This window comes from Myxocyprinus asiaticus, chromosome 13 (assembly GCF_019703515.2).
Source record: "Myxocyprinus asiaticus isolate MX2 ecotype Aquarium Trade chromosome 13, UBuf_Myxa_2, whole genome shotgun sequence".
NCBI lineage: Eukaryota > Metazoa > Chordata > Actinopteri > Cypriniformes > Catostomidae > Myxocyprinus > Myxocyprinus asiaticus.
The window spans coordinates 50,728,564-50,748,590 of record NC_059356.1 but is presented as its reverse complement, the minus strand read 5'-3'; the positions used below and the strand labels follow the sequence as shown (position 1 = coordinate 50,748,590).

At 40.2% G+C, this 20,027-nt stretch overlaps 1 long non-coding RNA gene across 1 annotated transcript; it reads left to right on the top strand.

Moving 5' to 3' along the window:
- Positions 1 to 9,571: 9,571 nt before the first annotated feature.
- LOC127449927 (uncharacterized) lies at positions 9,572 to 11,369 on the top strand. The gene is made up of 3 exons (XR_007898880.1): positions 9,572 to 10,093; positions 10,210 to 10,457; positions 10,590 to 11,369. It is a non-coding gene; the product is annotated as an uncharacterized LOC127449927 (long non-coding RNA).
- Positions 11,370 to 20,027: the final 8,658 nt, after the last annotated feature.

Below are 20,027 nucleotides of genomic sequence, written 5' to 3'. Positions count from 1 at the left end.
GAAGTTCTAAGCTAGCAGTTCTAGGCAGTTGAATTTCTACACCCACTTCGCACCTGTCCATGTGCCAAAGCTGTTGAGTTCCTTCGAACTCAAATCTTAAAAGCAGCCTGTGATGAGGTGCAATTTGTACATAAGAAGAACACATCCCATAGATCTGTTGACGTAAACCAGCCTGAGGGTGGATGAGTGATAAGATCTGTTTCTGAGATACCATTTTGAATGGCCGCTTTACAAGCGTGTGATTCAAGCGTCTCGGATGTAAAATGGACTGATGCCTGTCGTCTTTCAAGAGAATAGCGGCTGTAAAACCCTTGTGGCTGCCGCAGTTCGGGACAATCTCTATCACGTTCTTTACGAGGAGATTGTGAATTTCTGCACGCAATACCGGGGCATCCCATTATGGGACCGTAGATGACAGAACGGCGTCAGAGGGACAACGGGCGTGTTGCTCGCTAGCTAGAGGAGATAGATTGCCGCTTGCCATCGGGAAGTGGTTGTGCATAGAGTGGGGTAAGAGAAGCGTGAAGGGAAGAAGAGCCCTTCTTCGAGAGTGTGTGTGATAACATTATTTATTTGAACACAACACACAAAAACAATATTTTGTGTAACATCCTGGTCCCGGCGAACTCCGGCAGGGAGGGAGGAGTGAAAAGCGTGTAAATGTGTGTGCGTCTCGAGCGCATTCCTGCTTTTCATGAGAACATGTTTATGTGAACACAACACACAGAAGCAATATATGTGCAACCTCTTGGCAAACTCTGGTGGGGAATAAGCAGCATGTGAATGTGTGTGTGCATCTCGAGCAGGTGCAGGTAGCGCATTTCTGTTTTTTGTGAGAAGATTGTTTATGTGAACACAGCACACAGAAACAACATATATGTGTAACCACCCAGTGAACAACGAGGGGATGTTAACAGTGTGTCTCGTGCAATGAGCACTTCTCTCTTTCGTGAGAACATTCTTATTTGAACACAACACACTGAAACCGCTCAAGCCACGGTTGCGTGGCTTCACTGATGGCTTGGGCTGTCTTTGGCAGAGCCGGAGCAGCAGAGACGGGGTTCTCTGCCGGGGGCTGACCCGAAGAAGAGCGGTGAGTCATCTCACTGAGCCACCGGTGATTTTTTTGTGTCCCGCAGTGCTATTCTGAAGCAACCACGACTTTCTGTGTCACTTCCACGACTCTGTCGTGTCAAGTGTCAGCTTGAGTCGACAGCTGGTTTTAAACAGCGGTCCTCTGAACCTAAGGCCAACACTCTATGAGCTAACATACAAGCTAACGCAAGCTGGATCTGCGGGAAGAATGTGTGTGTTGTGTGCGCTGCCCTGTGCGATGCAGTCTTCTGATGGCAGCTGGACTGCAGGAACCATTCGTCCAGGTGAGATATTTCTGGCTCGACTGGAGGGGAATACTGTAAAACAAGCTCCTCAAACACTTGTGAGAGGATGCGAAGCAGCTCTTTATCAGTGGCATGTCTACGCTCCTCACCCTTACTGGGGTAAGGAAGGGACAGCAACATCCTCCGCCCACTCGCTCATTTCTAATACAGCGAGGACATGGCATCATCCCCATTGTCAGATCCGGCAAAAGTGATAAGGCTGTGCACTCAAATAGAGGGCTGGAGCTTATCACGCATATACTGCATTGGCGAGTACACTATATCAGAAGATTGGGAGGCTCTCAGGGCTTGTGCCGGCACGAGATCCTCCTCGAAATCATCCATCTCGACCTTGTAGCCCCGCCGTACCTCCTCGTGTGGTCCATCGGGATCTAACACAGAGGAGGCGGGTGGGAGGGCGTGGGAGGCGGGATCATCCCTCAAAACAAGGGCGATCCTTGAGTGGAGCGTCCAGAGACTCTGTTTTCATGAGAGCTGATTTTGTGTGGGCGTGGCCCAGGCAGCATACGCAGCTCTCATGTTCATCTTATGGTGAAATATGCTGCTCACATTCGGAACACTTGCGGAACGACATCTTGTAAAAGATGCGATGCATGCAGACAGCTCTTTTTGTGATATAATAACATATTAATGCATATACTGTATATATAAAGTTGGGGTGTGCAGTGAAGCCATTATCTGTATTTGTTCATATGTTAAAATTATCTGTATCTGCCGCAGGAGGCTCAAGAGGTAGAGCAGCAGGAGTCTTAGGGAATGATGTTGCAGGAGGCGGAGCTGCAGGAGGCTGCGGAGACTCAGGGGGCAAAGCTGCAGGAGGAGGAGTGGACAAAGCCGTGCAAGACTCGGAGGGCAGAGCCGTGGAAGACTCGGAGGGCAGAGCCGTGGAAGACTCGGAGACTGGAGTCACAGGAGGCACTGGAGGAGGAGCGGGCAGAGCTGCTGGAGGAGGAACGGGACGCAGAAGGGCCTCCACTGAGGGGGTCTCCGGAACCACCGGAGCTAGGAGCAGAGGGGCCTCCGTCAAGGGGGTGTCCAGAACAACTGGAGCTAGGAGCAGAGAGGCCTCCATCGAGGGGGTGTCCAGAACCACCAGAACTAGGAGCAGAGGGCCTCCATTGAGGAGGTCTCCAGAACCGAGAAGCGTCTTCGACGGCGAGGCAGAGAGAATCTTCGCCGGAACACAACAGGGAAGTGGTGAGTCTTCTCACTGCAGACGCTAGAAGTACAGCCGACGAGTCGTCCTGTCCACGTCTGCAGAGAAGATCCCATCCACTGAACAAGTGTATCTCAGTGGCGAAACAGAGGGTTTTCAAGATGACAGATGATTTCGCTGTCTTGAAGAAAGAAAATTTGGAAGAAATGGTCATTTCGTGCCCGCTTATGTAGGCCAACTGTGCGTCTAAAGGGGCGGGGCTCAAAAACCTTTGCCAATCACAGGATTGCCGTAATTGTACAATGGCTTCAACTAGGTTGACGGAGAAGGAATTCCCCAAAGCGATTTCTCGCAATGGCGAGTGAACCGGTATCAAAAGTAAACTACACGTTTAAATATCTTAATATTACTTTAATGTTTAACAGTTAATGCGTTTTTTTACCTGGATACAGAAGAGCTGCTGGTGTTTCATTCAAAAAGAAAAAACACACACACATAAGATATTCTGTACAAACATCAGAATCACTGAGTGAGTTTACATGCACATCAATACACTGATAAATAAATCAGTTTAGTCAACAAATCAGACAATGCAAAAAAAAAATAAAAATGTTTACATGAGATTTGAAATTATTGGATTGTTGTTTTTGACGTCAAAACATAAATAGTCGGATAAGTCAGTTAAAGGAATAGTTCACCCAAAAATGAAAATTCTGTCATCATTTCCTCACTCTCATGCCATCCCAGATGTGTATGACTTTCTTTCTTCTGCTGAACACAAATGAAAATTTTTAGAAGCATATTTCAGCTCTGTAGATCCATACAATGCAAGTGAATGGTGACCAGAACTTTGAAGCTCCAAAATCCACATAAAAGGGCAACATAAAAGTAATTCATATTGCTCCTGTGGTTAAATCCATATCTTCAGAAGTGATATTATAGGTGTGGATGAGAAACAGATCAATATTTAATCATTTTTTATCATAAATTCTCCTCCCTGCCCAGTAGGGGGCGATATGCAAGAAGAAGGAGAAAGTGAAATTGAAGGAAAAAGGACTTAAATATTGAGCTGTTTGTCACCCACACCTATCATATCACTTCTGAAGACATGGATTAAACCACTGGAGTCTTATGGATTACTTTTATGCTGCCTGTACGTGGATTTTGGAGCTAAAAATCTTCATTTGTGTTCAGCTGAAGAAAGAAAGTCATACACATCTAGGATTGCATGAGCGTATGATTTGAGAATTTTCATTTTTGGGTGAACTATCCCTTTAAAGGTGCAGTATGTAAGATTCAGAAACCCTTGTTATTAATGACACTTGTAGCTGTTAAGTGAACTGCAGCAGCTACCTGTTGCTCGTGCTTGCGCTCGTACACACACTCCATAAGGATGCGAGCATCAGCCAAAACAATGACGTAGACAACGAAATTTACTGGCATCATGCTGACAGTTGAGGTAGCATAATTAAAATTACACAGTTATGATTGTTTTACCACAAACCTTGAGACTGTATATTATATTTGACTCTCCAGTGCTGGAACAGGGCTCATATAAAGTGTGGATATAGGTCTGACTATGTGAGACTGTAGTTTGGAGTAATCACTTTTCTTTGCATGATACATTGACTGCATTTATACGATAGCCTATGTCGGCGTTAGCTAGCTAGCCAGCTTTATCAATAGCTGTTAGCTAAATTTGGTGGATGATGACAGTAGCTGTTTATAAAATAGACTGTACATTATAAATATGTTGACACAATTCAGTATTGATGTGATCACAACTGTCATTTTGATATATCGATGCGCTATTGTTTTATAATAATAGATTGTATATATTTTCTGTATAATCAAGTTACGTTACACTAATGAATGGAGCTTTCTGCATTATCTTGAACATTGTCTAGCATTCATTTCATGTGTTATTGTAGTTTAGCTCAAATGACACAGATCAATCCTTATGGCACTATATTTCACATGCTTTACAGTTATGCAAGTTTACCTGTCCAATAAGAGGAACACCAATTCAGAGTCGTTTTGATCCTCAAAACCGAACGAAGGTCCCTCCAGGAATCAAATGCTCTGCCGATGTTCACTCTAGTTTTCGCTCGACCACGATCACGTTCCCGCTTAGCCAGACGGGATTCAGTAGATAAATGTTTTTTTGGCTTACTCTGAGTTTGTGTAGGAGTCGGTGTTGTGCTGGGAGCCGGACATTTGCTGGATGTGTTGCAGACTGTCTGTTGTCGCTGTTGAACAGCGGAAAAGAAGCACTGAGGCTCTCGGGAGCGTGCATAAACGTCACATCCTTTGGATTTTCCCGGCAAAAGTGACCCGCTCCCTTCACATGAAAATTAGTCTACAGGCTTTAATAAGCAACCTAGGAAGTCCGGGAAGGGCTCATTTTTTAAGTTGCGTTACAAGCCGTTCACACATTGGCAAAAAAAAACATGAAAATTGTTACATACTGCACCTTTAAGGTATTCACATGCAACGTGATTTTGAGGTAATGGGCAAAATCTACCTGTGATGAACGGTTTATGATTAAACTGTTTATGAGTTTACTCAGATAAAGAAAAGCTTTTTAAGGCATTTACATGAGAACACACAATGTTGACTTATTAAGCATAATCAGCATAAGATGTAAAACATCTTCCATGCAAACACACTCAATGTTGTACCATACAAGGAAACAAAAGCCTGTTCATAAAATAACAGGATTTTGTCTTTTCCATCTCAAATCTAGACATCAGATAAATGTGTGCTCAGATCTTTTGAAAGAAGATCATAAATCAGGAATAAAGAAACATTTCTATCAAATCTCACACACATCATCTGAACCCACCTGATGTTGGTGTCACTGCAGTTTCATTCCACGCTGATAAAAACACATTAAAAATCATCATGAACAACAGAAGTTTCAACTAAACAAAGAGTTTCAGCTGCATCAGAACACACTAGATCAATGTATAATATCACTGTAAACATTATGATCATCACACTCACCTCTGTATGTGGTCTGGTGTGTGAACTGAAATAAAAGCAAAGATTCATTAGAACATCATTTCTACTGTTCATTAATGTTTCAATTCTTTATACTGGATGAGAGTATTAGTGGTGCTTGTGAAGCAAAGCATCACTAGTTTAATCTCACATACTTATGATTAATCTTCAATAAACTTTTTGGCACCTAACTCGTCCCACTCCATTTGTCGTAGAACCACAAATGAGGTGTCAAAATGACCAGCCTATTGAGGACACCTGTGCTATGACTGTTCTAAGGGATGGGGGGTACGGTGTACCCCTGGGGGGCAAAAAACTGTCTAAAAAAGGGATTTTTTTCCCGCTATGACAAGTCAATGCAAGAAATTTGTGGGATCATATCTCCCAATCAGAATGTCGTAGAGACATGGGGGCAGGCTCATTTCACTCGGGCTACCAATCAGTCTTTAAGAATCATATTGAAAATGGCGTAGCCATGCCCTAGCAACCATTTACGGCACCTTAGCAACCACCCCCATAGACTTCCATTCAAAATGGCTCAGAAGGATATCTTCAGAACAGAATGTCGTAGAGACTTGGGAATTGACTCTTTTCAGGTTATTAAGCAGCCAATAAGAATCACTCTGATTACTGGCTAGCCATGCCCAAGCAACCATTTAGAGCACCCTAGCAACCAGCACTATTGACGTCCATTAAAAATGGCTGAGAGGTAAATCTTCGGATCAGAATGTCCTAGAGACATGAGAGTTGGCTTCTTTTACTTGGGTGAGCAATCAGTATTCAAGTATTCACTTGGAAACTACTTAGCCATGCCCTAGCATCCAAACCCCATTGACTTCCATTCAAAATCGCTTAGATGGGGGAATTGGGGGTCTGGATAGCTCAGAAAGTAAAGACGCTGACTACCACCCCTGGAGTCGCGAGTTCGAATCCAGGGCTTGCTGAGTCACTCCAGCCAGGTCTCCTAAGCAACCAGATTGGCCGGGTTGCTAGGGAGGGTAAAGTCACATGGGGTAACCTCCTCGTGGTCGCTATAATGTGGTTCGCCTCCACACGCGCTATGTCTCTACAGTAACGTGCTCAACAAGCCACGTGATAAGATGTGCATGTTGACGGTCTCTGGTAAGAGACAGTTACTGGTAACTGCCTGGCAACCAGATGGGGTTACCCAAGCAACCAAGTAACAAAACACATATCTCTGCACCAGAATATTGTAGAGACTTCCGGGTTTGCTCATTTGACTCAGGCTGGCAAGAAGCCTTTTGAGTATCATCCTGGAAACTGCCTAGCAACCAGATGGGGTTACCCTAGCAACCAAGTAACAAAATGCATATCTCTGCACCAGAACATCGTAGACACATCCGGGTTGGCTCATTTGACTCAGGCTGGCAAGGAGCCTTTTGAGTATCACCTTGGAAACTGCCTAGCAACCAGATGGGATTACCCTAGCAACCATGGAACAACACCAATATCTCTGCACCAGAACATCCTACTATCATGGGGGTAGCCTCTTTCAACTTGGGGCAGTTGGTGGGACATCATGGTGACAAATTTTGTCATGGCAAGCACCACTCATATTTTCTTCAGGAAATGTACCTATCTAGTTTATGTTTAGTGTTGTGATGTACTGCATTAATATTCAAAGAGAAGAATAAAACAGAATCATCCTTTGTTAGGTTTCTTATGCTGTGATTTTCAGATGAATGAGATAGTGAATTACCCCTGAAGTTTCACATTCGATCTGATGAAGAAGTTTCTGCACACAGTGATTGGTGGTGATTCTGTCAGATGTTACAGCAGTCACAGGTTCAGTCCATCTGTTATATGATGGATCTGCTATCACAACACCATCCTGTTCACAATCAAACACAATTACATCATGTATCTGTCTGTCTGAAGATCTGTGTAGATCAGTGGTTCCCAACCTTTTTTCTTTGAAGCCCCCCTATTTACATATAAGAACGTGTGTCCCCACCCCCCTTATATATATTTAGTGAATAGGATGCATATGGGAAAGCTTAACAGCAACAGTGACTAAGGGAAGGGGGGCTTATATCTCTTCTCTCTCCGTCCCTGTGCACTGTATGCTTACTTGTGCGCACGAGAATGCCATTCTCCACAGCCGTGAGAATACAAAAATAATGCAAAAGTATAACGACTGACGAAAATATGATGATTAGGGGAGGGTTAACGATTTCTGAGGCCCCAAGCAACCGACCAACCTGGGGCCCCATTTTGCAAATGTTTGTTTAAATTATATCAAATGTATTTTAAATCATTATTTTAAATGAAGCTGTCAGCTGTTGCAGCCAGAATCAGTATCAGAATGAGAAAGGAAAGTATTTGGGGGCAGTTTTAATCAAAATGTTTAAATAAATAAAATTCTAGTTCAAAATAATGAATGCATGTTTTCCAGTTTTTCCACAATACAGTGATAAAAAAAAAAAAAGCAATATTGTTTTTGTTAATGAACAGGGTGTGCAAAACTTTCACTCAATAACACTTTGGAATTCAGTTATTATTGATTGTTATTATAATCCAACATTTATTTATTGCTGTCCAGTTTGTCATTATAATATGATACAGTATTATTATTATTACTTTGAGGATTTGTTGTATACAATAGTAATATAGTTCTGTCTTATTATTATTAGACACGGTGCAGCAATGGACGTTCGTCCAGCGCGTGATTACAAAGGAAAATAATGGAAAAATAGAGCAGATGCATGTAAAAAAACATTGGTTAGGGTGGTTTGCATGGAGGTTAAAACCGCTACTGAACATATTTAGATTTGGGAGCGCGCATTCCCTGCCATGCGGCGTAATTTGGCATAACTACAACAAAAACGACACTTGAACATTTCTAGTGGTATATAGTTCCTGCAGTCACTTGATGGTGTCATTAGTGTAAACATGTCAACAAGGTATGCACGCCTCCGTAAGAAGCAGAATATTCATCCTCACGTAGTTGTGCAAAGAGGTTCTTGTAGGAAGAGATACATTTCATGACGTTTTACTACTGTTACCAGGGTGTCCAGGTCTTTGAATCGTGCTCGGAGCGGGTCCTGCGGATACACTGTGTCACGCATTTACATGTAAGACTGCCGCTAAAGCATATGAGGTTTCACGCGCAACAACCCCCCCACCGGACCCCTCATCATCACCTGTGTGCACCAGGACTGTTCACAATCAGGATTCTGGGTTTGATTCAATATCACAGATGATACTTTGTACACAAACCCCACAGCAGTCTGAATCTGTCCACACGTCACATTAATATTCTCCATCATCAAACTCTGAAAATAAAAGAGAAATATAAGTCACATTTAAATCACAACACTAATTATTGCATAACTGTTTTTATTATATAAGCCTTGTGCAATATACAGCTGATCTGACATCTTCAGGTCTTGAATTTTAATGTGAATGAACCCGAATATCCAACAATGTCAAATGTGAAACTAACTTTACCACAGTTAATTGTTGCAGGTTTACTACAGAGTTATTTGAAGCATCAACTGATAAAGTCTATAGAGTGTGACACTTCTCTTTAAACCTTTACAATATGACCATGCCATTGAATTAATAAATCTACTTATCATAAAATATTTTACAGTCCTGTAGAAAAACGTGAATTGATATACCTTTAGTTCCGCGGAGTTTCACATGAGTGCAGAACAGACTGAAGAGACATGCGAGACACAAGAGTTCTTTATGAATGGATGTCTATGGACGAGATGCTTCAGTACACGGAATAAACTGCTTTTGTGAGGAAACAGCTCATCACTTAATGAACTGACTATCTTTCTGCTAATCTAAACATGTTTTACACTAAACAAAACTTTGAGGAAACTATGTGTGGAGTTTACTACGATAAATTTATGTTTTGTAAGAGACGACGCGGACATTCTTGCGACAGGTAGGTGTCACTTTACGGCTCTCCTGATTCATTCGTATGATAACCGCAAACAGCGAATGACTGTCGTAAGACGCTACGCTCTCTCGTTTTGTGGAGCCGTAGAGGTTTATATCGTCAAACATATGTCTGATCTTGATTCTCGGAATACCCCAGAGAACGTAAAAACCCCTAAACAGAATAAAGATGTGGTGCAGGTACGGTCAGGGATTTTACATTTTTACGAGTTTCACAACTCAAATTGTGAAACTCGTGTATTAAATAAATTCAATGCACACAGACTGAAGTAGTTTAAGTCTTTGGTTCTTTTAACTGTGATGATTTTGGCTCACATTTAACAAAAACCCACCAATTCACTATCTCAAAATTAGAATACATCGTTCTACATGGCGTTCTTCGGCTCGCAAGCCTCACCCTTTTCTTAAGGTAAAGTCCGCACTTTAAGAATGCGTTGTGGTGTTCAAAGGAGAGTATGAGCTGTTTTTATTGATGAAATAAGAACCACCATCATGTGTTAAACCATGGTCTATCACTGAGAGAGGCTGGTGAAAGAGTCCAGCCTAATCTCAGACAGTCAACTGTGGCTTCCATTATCCAGAAGTTTCAATAAACCAACAGGTAAGTAATGCATTTCACAAGGGCTTCTTCTATCATTACTGTTGCTATGTCCCACAATAACTGTAGGCCACCAGTCCAAATGCAAAAACATACATTATTTTTTTGTTCCTCTAAAGGATGCAACGTGTTCCTCCCTCTGGGGAGGGACTGAGAGAAATTCAGACCAGAATTGTAAAGGACAACCTGGTATTTCACAATGTGGAAAGCATCAGCCTGGCTACCATTGCTCAGATTCTGACCAGACACAGAGTTAGAATGAAACAGTTGTACACTGTTCTGACAGATACATGGGGCACCAAATTTAGTTTTGCATACCCACTCGGAAACGTGTAGTTGCGCCCCTGTCCGGCACCAATATGTCCAGGTATGGTGTCTATCCAATATGTCTTATTCTACAGTGAGTTTTACACTATGGTACATGTAAACATGGGTTACTGTACATACAGTAGGACATACTGTAAAAGCATTTACACATACTGTGTTTGATTTCTTTCAGAAAGTCATGGAGTTGGAGGCTGATCAGACCCCACATGAAATCATTTATGTAGACGAGGCAGGGTTTAACCTGGCAAAAACACGTCGGCAGGGAAGACATGTCATCTGGAAAAGGGCTGTGCCGGGTCAGAGAGGAGCATATATCACAATGTGTGCTGTTTGGTCCTGCAGAAATGTCAGATTGGTCCCTACAACACTGAGCGCCTTCTTTTGTTTTTAGATGACCTCCACCAACAACTGGTGCCAGAAGCAGAAAGGGAACTGGTGGGGAGGAAACATGAGGACATTTGTGATCACATGGGACAATGTAGAATTCCACCATTCACATGCAATCACAAACTGGCTTGCAGCCCATCCAAGAATAGTTTCCCTTTTCCTCTGTCCCAACTCGCCTTTCCTCAACCCCATTGAGGAATTTTTTTCTGCCTGGAGGTGGAAAGTGTATGATCATCGGCCACATGACCAAATGTCCCTCCTGTATGCAATGGATGCCGGCTGCAGAGACTTCTCTGCTGAAGACTGCCAGGGGTGGATAAGGCATGCCAAACATTTCTATCCAAGGTGCTCAGAGAGAGATGACATAAGATGTGGACGAGCTCATGTGGCCAAATTCTGAAGATCGTATAGATTAGAACAGGACTGTGCATCTTTGTGTTTTTTCCCTTCTGTGCCTTTTTTACTGTAATTGTGTTTTATTTTTACACATTTGGAAAAGTCCATGTATGCTGGATTTTGTGTTGATCACTGGCAGCAATTTCATGTTACTAATAAAGCTTTTACTGCAGCAATTCTGTCATTTACTATTTTCTTCTACTGTACATTCTATAAAATAATAATGGCTCATTCACTTTTAGATAGTATGTTGCCAAGAATGCACACATTCGACACTCAACCAAAAATGTAGAGTAGTTTACAGTAAAAGGGAACTGCAGGGGAAACTCCAGGGGGGCACTAGAGCATGTCAGGGGAGGCGTGGAGAGAAAGTGGTAAAAAATAAATAAATAATGAATATATGTAGATATATTGAGTTTAACTATTATATTTAAAACATTATTTAAACAGTTCTGAAAAGATCTTTGTGAAGATTCTCTGATATTTGTCAAGCCCACCAATAAAGCAGACGTGACTTATTAGACTATAACACTATAGACTATTACAATGGAGCGGTTTCTGAGACCACCAAATGCGAATCCTTCAGTTTCAGGGGGTCAAACCGAAAATACGACGATACGATGAGCAGTATTTAAGTTTAGGATTTACATGGACAGGATCAGTTGATGCACCACAACCTTTATGTGTCATTTGTCAGGAGAGTTTAGCTAATGACAGCATGCGACCTGCTAAACTCCGCAGACACCTCGATACAAAGCATGATGAGGATTGACGAATCCACTGATGTGACCAGCAGGGCACAGCTGTTAACAAATGTAAGGTACGTGCTACACGTCCCGTGAAATATAGGATTGTTCCTTACTCAACTCAATTTTATTTATAGAGCACTTTCAAAGACCGCACTGGGTACCAAAGTGCTGTACATGGAGTTACAAAAAATAACATCACATACATACGGCTTAAGAATACAACAAGCATTTAAAACCGACAAAGACAGGACAAGAGAAATTGACTTAGTACAATTTTTAATGCAATTAATTAAAAGCTAGGGAAAATAAATATGTTTTAAATAAGACACTAGAGGTGGAGATGATTTCATGGCCAATGGAAGCTCGTTCCAAAGTCTAGAGGCATCCGCAAAAGCTCTATCACCTTGAGTTTTAAGGCGAGATCGAGGAACCGACAGACACAGCTGATCACCAGAGCGGAGAGACCTTGAAGGCTGATGCAAACTTATTAAATCAGAGATGTACTCTGGTGCTAGACCATGGAGAGCCTTAAATACATACAGGTGCATCTCAATAAATTAGAATGTCGTGGAAAAGTTCATTTATTTCAGTAATTCAACTCAAATTGTGAAACTCGTGTATTAAATAAATTCAATGCACACAGACTGAAGTAGTTTAAGTCTTTGGTTCTTTTAATTGTGATGATTTTGGCTCACATTTAACGAAAACCCACCAATTCACTATCTCAACAAATTAGAATACATCATAAGACCAATAAAAAAAAACATTTTTAGTGAATTGTTGGCCTTCTGGAAAGTATGTTCATTTACTGTATATGTACTCAATACTTGGTAGGGGCTCCTTTTGCTTTAATTACTGCCTCAATTCGGCGTGGCATGGAGGTGATCAGTTTGTGGCACTGCTGAGGTGGTATGGAAGCCCAGGTTTCTTTGACAGTGGCCTTCAGCTCATCTGCATTTTTTGGTCTCTTGTTTCTCATTTTCCTCTTGACAATACCCCATAGATTCTCTATGGGGTTCAGGTCTGGTGAGTTTGCTGGCCAGTCAAGCACACCAACACCATGGTCATTTAACCAACTTTTGGTGCTTTTGGCAGTGTGGGCAGGTGCCAAATCCTGCTGGGAAATGAAATCAGCATCTTTAAAAAGCTGGTCAGCAGAAGGAAGCATGAAGTGCTCCAACATTTCTTGGTAAACGGGTGCAGTGACTTTGGTTTTCAAAAAACACAATGGACCAACACCAGCAGATGACATTGCACCCCAAATCATCACAGACTGTAGAAACTTAACACTGGACTTCAAGCAACTTGGGCTATGAGCTTCTCCACCCTTCCTCCAGACTCTAGGACCTTGGTTTCCAAATGAAATACAAAACTTGCTCTCATCTGAAAAAGAGGACTTTGGACCACTGGGCAACAGTCCAGTTCTTCTTCTCCTTAGCCCAGGTAAGACACCTCTGACGTTGTCTGTGGTTCAGGAGTGGCTTAACAAGAGGAATACGACAACTGTAGCCAAATTCCTTGACATGTCTGTGTGTGGTGGCTCTTGATGCCTTGACCCCAGCCTCAGTCCATTCCTTGTGAAGTTCACCCAAATTCTTGAATCGATTTTGCTTGACAATCCTCATAAGGCTGCGGTTCACTCGGTTGGTTGTGCATCTTTTTCTTCCACACTTTTTCCTTCCACTCAACTTTCTGTTAACATGCTTGGATACAGCACTCTGTGAACAGCCAGCTTCTTTGGCAATGAATGTTTGTGGCTTACCCTCCTTGTGAAGGGTGTCAATGATTGTCTTCTGGACAACTGTCAGATCAGCAGTCTTCCCCATGATTGTGTAGCCTAGTGAACCAAACTGAGAGACCATTTTGAAGGCTCAGGAAACCTTTGCAGGTGTTTTGAGTTGATTAGCTGATTGGCATGTCACCATATTCTAATTTTTTGAGATAGTGAATTGGTGGGTTTTTGTTAAATGTGAGCCAAAATCATCACAATTAAAAGAACCAAAGACTTAAACTACTTCAGTCTGTGTGCATTGAATTTATTTAATACACGAGTTTCACAATTTGAGTTGAATTACTGAAATAAATGAACTTTTCCACGACATTCTAATTTATTGAGATGCACCTGTATAGCGACACTTTGTACTGGATTCTGTGTTGGATCAGTAACCAATGTAGGGAGATCAATACTGGGGTAATATGGTCTGTTTTCCTGGTTCCAGTTAAAAGTCTAGCAGCTGAAATCCCTATTTAAAGATTAAATGATTCGACCCCTATCGAATCAATAAGGGACACGATTTGTCCCATATTTAAGCTGGTCAAATGCCGTCATGGTGAAATCGTTTCAGATAGCTAATTTAACACTGATGTAAGTGGGTAAGGGACCATTTTAAAAGTCCACACATTGTGCTAAAACTGTGTATATAAAGGTTCAATAAGATGTACAAAATTACACAGATCGAACAATGTATGAATATAATCACTGAGTCATAAAGACAAAAACTACAGGTGAAGGGAAAAAATAAATACAATTATTATAAACCAACCAAAATGTATACATAAATAAGATAAACATATATCACCATATACTCTGGCAGCTAAAAGTTTCTAATAATGTACAGATTTTGCTGTTTCGGAAGGAAATTGGTACTTTAATTCACCAAAGTGGCATTCAACTGATCACAAAGTAAAGTCAGGACATTACTGATGTAAAAAACAGCACCATCACTATTTGAAAAAAGTCATTTTTGATCAAATCTAGACAGCAGCCATCACTCCAACACCTTATCCTTGAGTAATCATGCTAAATTGATCATTTGGTACTAGAAAATCACTTGCCATTATATCAAACACAGCTGAAAGTGTAAGGCTGGCACCAGAATGTCTACAACCAAAAGGCGCTATTTCCAGTAAAAGTCAAAGAACTCTGCAAGAATCAACATCATAGAACCTCTCACAAAAGCTGAAATCTACACCTGAATATCACCGCAGTGTGATAAATTGCAAATCACCTTGCTGCCCCCCCTTCTCCCCTTCAACAGCTCTGGACCAACATAAAGACACAAGATTTATATGTAAAATATAACAAATACCATGAAAACAAAGAATGCAACTGTATGTGATTAATATAATTTAAGAGGTCTCTGTGCGACTGGTATAGTGGTCTCTTTCCCATGTTGATAAAACTAATGGTAACAAAGTTATAAGGTCTTTAACAAATACTGCATAATTCTGGAGGTGTCTCCCCCTCCTTGACCTACAATTTAAATGATCTCCTGTATGTTAACAAGGTTAAACCCCAGGAAGTCAAGAACCCATTCACCCCCAAATCCTCATTGTTCAAAGGATAATACCATTTGGTACACAATGTTTATTCTGTCTGGATATTTAAGGAACGTTGGCAGGAAGCTCTGGGAATCTGTAAGCAGATCTCCCATGCTGTACCGCTGCATGTAGTTTTGTCAGGTATGTTTCTTTGACTTGTCTTTTATTTTTAGTAATGCTTGTTTATTCTGATCATGTGAAATTGGCTTTGATTTGAATTTCTGAAACAATGTTTTATATCCTACCTGACAAATAAAATTGTTATTATTTGATTTATTCTGAATTCCTCTGAAATCATTACTGGAGCTTTAATATAGGAGGAAGCCATTTAAAGACTCTCAGTTTGAATTTAAACCACTCAGGACAACCAGGTAGGACAACCACCTAGGACAGCTGGGTAGGATTTGAATTTCATTAGACCAGGGTAGACCATACTGTAGCTTTAATATAGGAGAAACCACTCAGGACAAACGGGTAGGAGAAAGCCATTTAAAGACTCTGTCACTGCTCACCGCCCATCTTAGCAAGTTGTATGTACGTGACTAAGCGGCAATATCGTCTGGTTATGAGACAAGCCAAACCAGATGATATTAGTTAACCCTACAACCGCTGACTAAGAACGGAACTGGCTATCCATTTTCGGGAGGTTTACATAATTTAATAACGGCCGGCGTAAGTCTCCAAAGATCAAAAGGACAATGAATAGAAGAGGATTTAGAATAATCAATAACCTAAAAATGTTAAATTAAAAGAATGATCAGAAATTAATTACAGCTTAAATATAAATTAGAGGTCAACTTAAAATTGGAGTCAGATTAATATAAAATTGGAGTCAGATAAAATGAATAACGGAATTAAATGTGTGAATTAACAATAATTGATTTACTTCAGTGCTCAGAAAAGACAGAACAACGCAGAGACCTTCAAGGGCAATTTATTGAAGTTCCACTCTGGAACGGATATGAAAATTATTGATATCTATATATATAGATTCCATTTTTCTTCTTTTTTACAAAAGATATTTGGTTCATTAAATGAAGCTTAACATTGTCTTTGTGTTTGTTTTTGAGTTGTCACAGTATGCAATAGACTGGCATGTCTTAAATTCAATATTAGGACAAAAATGGCAAAAAAGAAACAGCTTTCTCTAGAAACTCATCAGTCAATCATTGTTTTGAGGAATGAAGGCTATACAATGCTTGAAATTGCCAAAAAACTGAAGATTTCATACAAAGGTGTACACTACAGTCTTCAAAGACAAAGAACAACTGGCTCTAACAAGAACAGAAAGAGATGTGGAAGGCCAGATGTACAACTAAACAAGAGGATAAGTACATCAGAGTCTCTAGTTTGAGAAATAGACGCCTCACATGTCCTCAGCTGACAGCTTCATTGAATTCTACCCGCTCAACACCAGTTTCATGTACAAAGAGAAGACATGTAAAGAGAAGGACACTTTTGAAAAACAAAAAGAAAAGGTTAGAGTGGGCAAAGAAACACAGACATTGGTGTATGGCGCCATCATGTACTTTGTGTTAGAAATCTTTGACTTTGAAAACCCCTGGTCTATTGTATGCAGGTAGAACCGAGCATGACAAGTAATGCAGTTTTTGTAATGCCATCAACTGTTAGTATTTCGACAGTCGTTGTGCTATGATTGACTATATGTTCCTGTTGGATAGAAAACATCAAACACGGGTTTGATAGAGTTAGTGTATGTAGAGAAAGTTCTTCTGCATTTTGAAATGTAGAGTTGGCAGAAACTGAACTATTTGGCTGTGTAAAGTAGCTGTTAAGAGTGCAGGTAAACACTTAGTTTACTCATTTGAAACCATGACTTGCACTATACATAAGTAATATTGTCATTATATTCATGTTGTTTAGTCAGAGGGGAGTCTGGAGACAAGAGAGCTGCATGGAGTGCTCCACAGTGTGATTTGTGTTGAAAAGCATTATTTAAGTGTGTCCACAGAGAAGTGTCCAACTGTGTCACGAAAACTAAGAACTTTGTTACACCATTTTTTAAAGATATTTTTTTACAAATGACAATAAAATGCAAAGTAATCTCTTCAATAATCAAAATACTTTTTGAATGTAACTGTATTCTAATTACCAATGATTTAAATTGTAACTGTAGTGGAATACAGTTACTTATATTTTGTATTTTAAATACATTAATTACTCTCCAACCCTGTAAACCTTATTTGCAAAACTCTAAAAACAAACGTATTTGAAGTATAAAGAACACATTATACCACACACACACACCCCCCACACACAGGTGTGTTGAATGCTTAATTCTGATTGGATGACAGATGTTTTAAGATGTGCAATTATTTTCCAGTAAATGCACGGTTATGTAGTAGTTTAACGGTTCCATATCACTTCACAAAAAGATTTCAGTTATTTAAAAGAGCCGTACAGGCTACCACAACAAAATAAACAAAGCATAAAGGTTTATTTATGAAAACTGGGACACATAATTGTCAATGTCACCTTGTGTCATTTGAAATAAAAAAAATCAGTTCTGAAGGAACATCAGGGGACCCCTGAAGTTACAATTTATTTCACCTTATGGGGGGTCCCTCAGTTGTTATAGGGGCCCAGGACCCCCCAAACAACCCCTCAATTCAAACAGTGAGAACTGATTAAACATGATGATAGAGGGGGGTTTGATCTGAGATGATGATGCAGATTCAAACAGGTCAGGATAATCCTTTGGTCATGGATTCGTTTGTATGAGGAGCATCACATCTGTCCTTCATCTCTACAGCTTCAGTATATCTGTGAGAAACAAGAGTTAAATAACAGCCGGATTATCTGTTTCATCTCTGAAATCTTCATGTGATGAGCAAAACTGAAACTCTCTCAGTTTGAGATTCACTCACCTGTTTCCTGAGTCATCTCGCACGCCCCTCTGATAACAGCTGACAACAGATAAAAACACAATATTTATTATAGTCTTTATGACAATTACAATGTAAACTGTGGTTAAGCACACCTAATTAATAAAATATTAGTTTAGTAATATTATACTAACAAATATTTAAGATCCCCTAATCCAATCCCATTCAGAAACTTAACCACTTATAAACTAAATTTAACATGTAACTGGCAGGTAAATGTAGTCATAATAATATTACTTACATTACAATTTAATATAGATATTTTTGAGCATGTGACCCTAACCTAACCAATAATATAACAACAATATAACCAACTATCAAAGATGTTATTCCAAAAATGACTCGTTTAGTGTTCAGAAAGCCTGTGCTCGAAACAGTGAAACTGCCGGTTTGAGTAATTTGATCCAACGATGTCACCGCGATCATAACACTTGTTGACGTGGCGATTGTGAATGCTTAAATGAGTGCTGGATTTGAGTGTTACAGGAGACGGGGACTCTGCACAAAGACTTCAATTTAGATCTGTTTTCCACAGAAAGCCATCACACGGCATCAGACGATCTGGATTCAAGGAATAGTTCAACTAAAAATGAAAATGTGCTGATCATTTACTCATCCAAGATGTATCTGAGTTTCTTTCTTCATCAAAACAGAATTATTTTTAGGATTTCATTTCAGGCCTCCTCCTTTAAACAATGCAAGTGAATGTACTCCATTTTTTGACGGTCCAAAATGCATATATAGGGTGCATCAGAATAATCCACACGACTGGACCCAAACAACTGATTATTTTTAGAAACAAAACAATACTTATATACTTTTTAACTACAAATGTTCACTTCCGTACATCTCTGTGACGTGTGCTCATGAGAGGGATGATGTAAGTTTGTTGGTAAGGTCACGCATCACGTGTCACGTGGAGGAGGAGTCAGGAGTCACTGTTTGACTGCATTCTGATGCACCCTATATATGCATTTTGGACCGTCAAAAATGGAGTACATTCACTTGCACTGTTTAAAGGAGGAGGCCTGAAATGAAATCCTAAAAATCTTAAATTCTGTTTTGATGAAGAAAGAAACTCAGATACATCTTGGATGAGTAAATGATCAGCACATTTTCATTTTTGGGTGAACTATTCAATGAGTTATGAGTCTGTGTTTAATGACTGAAGGACAGTAAGAGAGATCTGTCATCATCACTTACCGGACCGTCTTTTTCCGCAGCATGAAACACACAATCAGCAGAATAATGGGGATAAAAAGAGCACAAATCCAGAACAACTGATCTATATGAATAATAAAAAGAACATATCAGCTCATCTGTGTGACAACAATAAATCTATGTTAGCGTGTAAAACTACAGGTGTAAATCTCTTAATGTTCAGATATAAGACAGATATTAACAGTTAAAGATGAGTGTTTTTACATGAGTGTCGGGGAGCTGGAGTAAAAATATCTGTAAATAAAAACACAAACATACAGATCAGAAATATTGTACAACACACACTCATAAAATACAGTAAATACAGGTCTGTTTACACAATAACAAACATCATTAAATCTAAACATTGGACACATGATGTCATTTATTTTCCATGTTCAAAATCATCAATCATGTATGAAGAAACATTTCTATCATCTCTCGCACACATCATCTGATCTCACCTGATGTTGGTGTCACTGCAGTTTCATTCCACGCTGATAAAAACACATTAAAAATCATCATGAACAACAGAAGTTTCAACTAAACAAAGAGTTTCAGCTGCATCAGAACACACTAGATCAATGTATAATATCACTGTAAACATTATGATCATCACACTCACCTCTGTATGTGGTCTGGTGTGTGAAC